This window comes from Arachis hypogaea, chromosome 10 (assembly GCF_003086295.3).
Source record: "Arachis hypogaea cultivar Tifrunner chromosome 10, arahy.Tifrunner.gnm2.J5K5, whole genome shotgun sequence".
NCBI classification, from domain to species: Eukaryota; Viridiplantae; Streptophyta; class Magnoliopsida; order Fabales; family Fabaceae; genus Arachis; species Arachis hypogaea.
In genome coordinates this window covers 63,172,566-63,180,870 of record NC_092045.1, presented here as the reverse complement: position 1 = coordinate 63,180,870, position 8,305 = coordinate 63,172,566, and positions in this window count along the sequence as shown.

Sequence of the window (8,305 nt, the reverse complement as noted above, 5' to 3'; positions counted from 1 at the left end):
TTTAGGTTAATCTCTCTTCTTAGATCTAGATTTAATTGATGCTTTGATTCAATTTTCCTTTATCAATTCTCAATCTTCTCATCTCTCTCTTTCTAGTTTTGTGTTTCTATAATTGTAATTCTTCATTTTGTTTTGGATAGATTGTTGTTCTTTTATTTTCCTTTCAATAATGCAATTTGAGGTAATTCATGATAATTGTGATTTCCTTGATTGTTGTTGATTAATTCTTTTCAATAATTGTTGTTAGATTTTGTTCTTGTTGTTGATTTACTATGTTTTTCTTTTATACCTTCCAAGTGTTTGATGAAATGCTTGGTTGGATTTTAGTGTAGATTTTGTCCCTCTTGGCCTAGGTAGAGTAATTAGTGACTCTTGAGTTATCTAATTCCTTTGTTGATTGATACTTAGAAGTTGCTAATTGATTTGAATGCCTCTAAAGCTAGTCTTTCCTTTAGGATATGATTAGGATTTGAGGAATCAAATTGATTCATCCACTTGACTTTCCTTATTTAGCAAAGGTTAACTAAGTGGTAGCAATGGATAATTCTCATCACAATTGAGTAAGATAACTAGGATAGGACTTCTAGTTCTCATATCTTGCCAAGAGCTTTTTATAGTTGTTAGTTTACTTTCATTGCCATTTACTTTCATGCCTCTTATCAAAAACCCCAAAATAACCCACAACCAATAACAAGACACTTCATTACAATTCCTAGGGAGGACGACCCGAGGTTTAAATACTTCGGTTTATAAATTTTAGGGGTTTGTACTAGTGACAAACAACTTTTTGTACGAAAGGATTATTGTTTGGTTTAGAAACTATACTTTACAACGAGAATCTATTTGAGAAATTCTAAACCGTCAAAAATCCAATCGTCAATGACGTGTTTTGGGCGTTCAACTCCGGATCATGACGTTTTTCTGGCGTTTAACTCCAGACAGCAGCATGTACTTGGCGTTCAACGCCAAGTTACGTCGTCAATTTCCGAATGAAGTATAAACTATTATATATTGCTGGAAAGCTCTAGATGTCTACTTTCCAACGCCGTTGAGAACGCGCCAATTGAAGTTCTGTAGCTCCAGAAAATCCATTTCGAGTGCAGGGAGGTCAGATTCCAACATCATCAGCAGTCCTTTTGTCAGCCTTTTTCAGAGTTTTGCTCAAGTCCCTCAATTTCAGCCAGAAATTACCTGAAATCATAGAAAAAGACACAAACTCATAGTAAAGTCCAGAAATGTGAATTTAACATAAAAACTAATGAAAACATCCCTAAAAGTAGCTTAAACTTACTAAAAACAACCTAAAAACAATGCCAAAAAGCGTATAAATTATCCGCTCATCATAAACAGAGAAGCTTAGTGAAATAAAACTAATGCCTTTATATAAGCTTCTACAAAATGAAAATGAAAAATGAAAACAATATTTACAAAAATGAAATTCCTAATCTAACTTCTCTGTGTGCCTTTGAGTCATGTGGGCTTTGTTTGCTTTGGAGTGGAATTGGGTTGAAGATGGATCCGGATGGTTGCTCTTGGACTTGGGAAGAAATCCGCTTGTGAACCGGGCCATGAACCATTAAAGCTTGAGTCAAAGCTTGAGGGCAAGCTTTGGCTCAAGCTTTTCATATCAGCTAGCCTCCCGTGCTGTCATCCACGTTTGAGCCAAAGTTTGAGGTCAAACTTTAAGCCAAACGTGGATCCCCCTTGAATGCTTCTTGGCCAACGTTTGCCTAAAAGCTTGAGGGCAAACGTTGGCGCAAGCTTTTGCTCCCCTGGGTGTTTGTTGTGGCGCCAACGTTTGCCTAAAAGCTTGAGGGCAAACGTTGGCGCAAGCTTTTGCTTCCTTGGGTGTTTGTTGTGGCGCCAACGTTTGCCTAAAGGCTTGAGGACAAACGTTGGCGCAAGCTTTTGCTCCTTCCAGGGTATTATTAGTGCATTGGCCAATTGACTTTGCCATCCATCCATTACTAATGCCAATGATAGTATTAATTAAATGCATGCTTTACTTTTATTAATAAAGCCAATGCATTAGCGTTTTTGTAATTGACATGCTTTGTTCCATTGGCTTTAATGCATGCATTAATTGGCTTTGTAATGCCAATTAACGTGAAGCTCATGCATTTCATCCATGCATGCTTTAGTTTTTAATTCATGCATTCATAAGGCATATATGCATGCCATGGCTTCATAGTCATGGGTCACGCTTTTAAAAGCGTGGCCTAGGGTTCTAAAGCGTGCTTAATCTTCAAATTGTACCAAAAATCCCTCTTTTCTTCTTTTTAGCTTATTTTGTGCTCTTTTGCTTCTTTTTCTTCTTATTTCCTACAAAATTTATAAAATCAAAAGATTAAGGAAATATATCACTTAAGCACAAAAGAATGCAATATTTAAGCACTAATTATCAATTACTTGTATGAAAAAGCATAGAAAAATAGGTATATGATGACATGTCATCAATAGCTTTAATTTCAGAAATTATTTTATTAAAGGTAATTAAGGCAAGTTTTGATTTATTGGACTTGAGATGAGTTATGATAATTATCCAATTTTATAATTATTGGATTACTTCCTATATTTAAATTATAAGGTTGATAGTTATGAAATAATGAGGATTTTATATGATTTGGATTAGATAAGTAATATTTTAAATATTAGTACTGCTATTTTGGAAAAATAGAGAAATTAATTATATTATTTCTAATTTTTAGTTCTGGGTTTTCTATTGAAAATGATTTGTAAAATTAATGAGCAAATAGCGTTTTTCTATATACAATTAGTGTTGGGTTTAATTTGGGTTTCAATTACTTTATTACCCCTAATTTTATTTGAAATTACAAAATTACCATTGAACCCAATTTTTTCCCTAATCCTAAAACCCAACACCCATAACCCTAACCCTAAAAACCCTACCCGGTTTCCCCACAACTGCTGCAGCCCCTCCTTTCTAACAGCAGCGGCAATACACAGTTTCCTTTGATTTCCATGAAAGAGAAAAACTGAGGCAAAGAGGGAGATGGAGACTGAGTTGCGGCAGAGGAGAGGCGGAAGGAAGCTCATCGCGTTGCCGTCGCCTCGCCGCCGCGCCACCGCGCCGTTTGATGAGCGGATAATTTCTACGCTTTTTGGCATTGTTTTTAGTATGTTTTTAGTATGATCTAGTTAGTTTTTAGTATATTTTTATTAGTTTTTAGTTAAAATTTACTTTTCTGGACTTTACTATGAGTTTGTGTGTTTTTCTGTGATTTCAGGTATTTTCTGGCTGAAATTGAGGGACCTGAGCAAAAATCTGATTCAGAGACTAAAAAGGACTGCAGATGCTGTTTGATTCTGACCTCCCTGCACTCGAAGTGGATTTTCTGGAGCTACAGAAGCACAATTGGCGCGCTCTCAACGGCGTTGGAAAGTAGACATCCTGGGCTTTCCAGCAATATATGATTGTTCATACTTTGCCCAAGATTTGATGGCCAAAACTGGCGTTCAAAGTCACCATCAGAATTCCCAGCGTTAAATGCTGGAACTGGCACAAGGATGGGAGTTAAACGCCCAAACTGGCACCAAAGCTGGCGTTTAACTCCAAGAAGAGTCTCTACACGAAAATGCTTCAATGCTCAGTGCAAGCACACACCAAGTGGGCCCGGAAGTGGATTTTTATGTCATTTACTCATCTCTGTAAACCCTAGGCTACTAGTTCTCTATAAGTAGGACCTTTTACTATTGTATTTTCATCTTTTGATCACTTTAGATCTCTAGATCATCTTTTGATCACTTTAGATCTCTAGACCATCTTGGTAGCTATCTTTATTCTTATGCTATCTTAGATCATTGGGAGGCTGGCCTCACGGCCATGCCTAGACCTTGTTCTTATGTATTTTCAACGGTGGAGTTTCTACACACCATAGATTAAGGTGTGGAGCTCTGCTGTACCTCTAGTATTAATGCAATTACTATTGTTCTTCTATTTAATTCCGCTTGTTCTTATTCCAAGATATCACTTGTTCTTCAACTTGATGAATGTCATGATCCGTGACACTCATCATCATTCTCACCTATGAACGTGTGCCTGACAACCACCTCTGTTCTACCTTAGATTGGGTGGATATCTCTTGGATTCTTTAACCAGAATCTTCGTGGTATAAGCTAGAATTGATGGCGGCATTCAAGAGAATCCGGAAGGTCTAAACCTTGTCTGTGGTATTCAGAGTAGGATTCAATGATTGAATGACTGTGACGAGCTTCAAACTCCTGAAGGCTGGGCGTTAGTGACAGACGCAAAAGAATCACTGGATTCTATTCCAACCTGATTGAGAACCGACAGATGAATAGCCGTGTCGTGACAGGGTGCGTTGAACATTTTCACTGGGAGGATGGGAGGTAGCCACTGACAACGGTGAAACCCTTGCATACAGCTTGCCATGGAAAGGAGTAAGAAGGATTGGATGAAGACAGTAAGAAAGCAGAGGGACGGAAGGAACGCAGCATCTCCATACGCTTATCTGAAATTCCTACCAATGGATTACATAAGTATCTCTATCTTTATCTTTATGTTTTATTCATCATCCATAACCATTTGAGTTTGCCTGATTAAGATTTACAAGGTGACCATAGCTTGCTTCATACCAACAATCTCTGTGGGATCGACCCTTACTCGCGTAAGGTTTATTACTTGGACGACCCAGTACACTTGCTGGTTAGTTGTGCGAAGTTGTGTTTATGCCATGGTATTGAACACCAAGTTTTTGGATTCATCACCGGGAATTATTTGAGTTGTGAAAAGTATTGATCACAATTTCTTGCACCATCGTTGCCGCCGCTGGAGAAGCTTCACGCACCGCCGTCACTCCCTGGCGCCACCGCATAAGCCACCCTCGCTGATGCCACGAATCGCGAAGAAGAGAAAGGTCTCGCGCCGCCTTCGCCACTGTCAATCCATCGAAGCTGGCATGAGAGAAGAGGAGGAAGGGGCGCTGTCTTACGCCGTTGCAGCCGCACCTGGGCACCGCTGCTGCAAGCTCACATTGCCGCGTCGCCGTGCCATCATCACCATGGATCTTCTCTGTTTGCGACCTGAGCTAAGGGAGAAGAGATGAACGCGTCGAAGAGGGGCAGAACTCGGGTCTCGTCGCCGCCGTTCATGGGGCCTCGAGCCGCGACGTTGTCATCGGTAAGAGGGGGAAGATACGAGCTGGAGGAGCAAGATGAGTCCTTCTGCCTCCGTTGTTTTGGTCCGCTGAGAAAGAGCTATCGCCGCCGCGCCTGGTCGCTGGAAAACCCCGCTGCCGTTGCTGGAAAACTCTGCCGGTAAAGGTTTTGAATTTGGTCTTCATTTGTTTAAGATTCTGGAAGCTTTAATGTCTCTGTATGTGGGTTCCAGGCACCATTGCCGGAGTCCGGTCGCCGCTGCTTCTTGAGGTGGCTGCCGGGCTGCTATCGAACCGGTTCAGAGATCGCTGCTGTTTCGGTTCAGCTGCTCCTTCTTCGGTTCGGTAAGCATTTCGATTTGAAAGCCCTTTCTTTATTATTCTGTTATCTCACGCTGAGGTTTGTGGCGTTAATTGCTATAAGATTGAGTTTGATTGTTATATGTTGCGATTAGAGTTGTTGAGACTGTTGCGAAAGTGGCGTGGAACTGAGGTTTTGGCTGTCGGGATTTTGATTGTGATTTCGAGCTGAGGCGAACAGGACTCTGAGAGACGTTGGGTTATGGAATTGCATTTTGAGGTAGGGGCGCTTTCCAAAAACTATGTTTTATGTATTGGAATTATTACATATGGATACTGATGTGAGATATTGTGTATTTGGTGATTGTAATTGCCTTATGTATTATTTGATTAACTCGAATGATTATGGATGTTGGTTTGGCTGAATTGTTGTGCGGCTTTGTGAAATGTAATATTTTAAAGTTAATTCTTAAAGATTTGAAATCTGAGTTTAAACCGTTGAGGATTGGTTTGAATTGAGTCAATTATTTCAATGATGTGAGAAGTCAAATGCACTTTTGAATTCAACCTGGTTTACTTTAATTGACTTGGTTATGGACAAATGATTTATTGCCGAACTGATTCTTTAAAGCTTTGGAAATGAGTTAAATCGATTGATATTGAGTTGATTTTGAGATGGTATCCTTGAGATACGCCACTGAGGCGATTGTTGGATTTAGCCTGCTTTAAATTGATTTCTAGTTTTGTGTTGTTGAAAAGGAATGAGGAACAATTTAGTTGCGACCCGAACCGGGTGGCAAAAGTCCAAGTTTTAGGGGAGGTGCTGCCGAAATTTCTATAAACTCTTAGTTTTGTTTGAAAGGTTATTTAAAAAAAGGTTGGATTTGAGAAATTGTATTAATTGATTTATTAAGAGGATATTTATGTTTTCAAGCTTAATTTATTTAATGAACTTTATGCATTGAGTTTGGCTTATTTAGAACTGAACTATTTTTACCGTTTGAATCACTGAAGGAAAGAATGATGCTCTAATATTGATTTCAATATAAAAAGGAGTTTTTAGTGAATTTTTAAATGAACCTAGACTTTTGATTGAGTAATCAAGTTTGAGGCATTTTAGAAGAGTTGGAAAAATGGGTTCCAAAAAGAAATCTGAAAGCGGTTTGATTCAAATGAACCGGTTCCATTTCAAATGAGTTGATTTTTGGACCAGGTTGGAACTTGTGATTTTGTATGGTTCAGTTTCATAATAATTTTAGTTTTATTTACTTGAACCGAGAATCTATGATTTTAAGAGTTTCAATGAATTTTAAAGAATTGATGTAAGATGACCTTCCCTAAAGACTTGGGACTCTGCCGAGGAACTTTTGTTATAAAATCCCATTGTTGTATGGGTGATTTCGAATACTTTGAAATAAATCTTTAACCTTCCATGGTTTTGGAAGTTTTGGAAAGAGAATGCCGAGAGTGGCTTTGTTTTAAAAGGGAACTCACTTTGAGTAAATTTGGCTTATGAGCCTGAGATGATTTGAGAAACGAGATTTCTAAAGCCAAGGCTGAAAAGAGTTGAAACTTGATTTCAAAGTGAAATGAATAGAAAAAATGATTTATGGCTTAAATGCCGATTCCATGAATTTGATGATTTTGAATGTGGAAGTGCTGTTTTGTTGTGAGCCGAAATGGCTGTGTATGATTATGAAAATTGGCTGGTTCTGGATTGAATCATGAGCCAGAATGGCTTGAATGATATGAATATTGGCTGGTTCTGGATTGAACCGTGAGCCAGATGGCTGAGATGGATGTTGATCCATGATTGAGAATGAAAGCATTTATGCTGAGACACTAATAAGTTATGATGTTGCACTTCCACTATCGGAGATAAGAGTTTCCCTGGGAGGAAGCAGTGGCTAGCCACCACGTGCTCCAGGTGGAGACTCGAAGCACTTTTGACCCTATGTTGTCAGGGTGGCCGGGCACTGTTAAATTCCCGGATGAGCTCACCCCCATAAATATTCACCAGTGAGGGTGATGGATATGGATCATGATTATTGTCAAGTTTATATTGAGTATAACTCGAGTTAGGGAGACACGACAGAGGGACAGTCCAATGGTTAGCTACCAGGACTTGTCGGGTTGGCTCTATAACCAACAGATGATATCATCAGCCACTAGGGACAGGCATGCATCATATGCATCTATGTGACATTGTTTGGGTGTGCATATTGTACTTGATTTGCCTATGTGATTAACTGCTAATTGTTCTACTTGCAATAACTGTTTGTTTGTGTTTGCATCTTCCTACTTGTGTTTGCGTTTGGAACTCTGTTGGATTGTGGTGGATTGGTTATGGTTGGATTGTTTGGGCCTAGGGCCGTGGTTGAAATGAGATGGACCGACGTTTGATTTCGGTTTTGTATTTCTGGTTTGGAAAAGTATGAAAGGCTATTTTGGTTCAGCATAGATAAACCTTTTGAAAGGCTTTTGAATGTTGTTTTAAATAAACAGTTTTCTCTTTCAGAAAAGGATTTCATATTTATCTTTTATGGTAAACCGTTGTTTTTGAAAAGAGGCATAAGTCGGTTATTAATCACTAGTACGGTTTATCTTCATGTATCCTATTACAGTAATTCCCAAAAACCCTCTACTAAGAACCCTTTCGAGGATGATGTTCTCACCCCCCCTACATTTTTCCCCCTTTCAGGATATGGGCGCAGAAGTCACGAAGAGTTTATTTTGTTATTGAGATGCTCTGTGTTACTTTAGATTATTATTTTTTGTTCCCTCGCCTTTATCTTGATTTATTCTGTAAGAGGGATAGGAATTGTATTGGGTAATGATTGTAATATTATTTATATATATGTATGTAT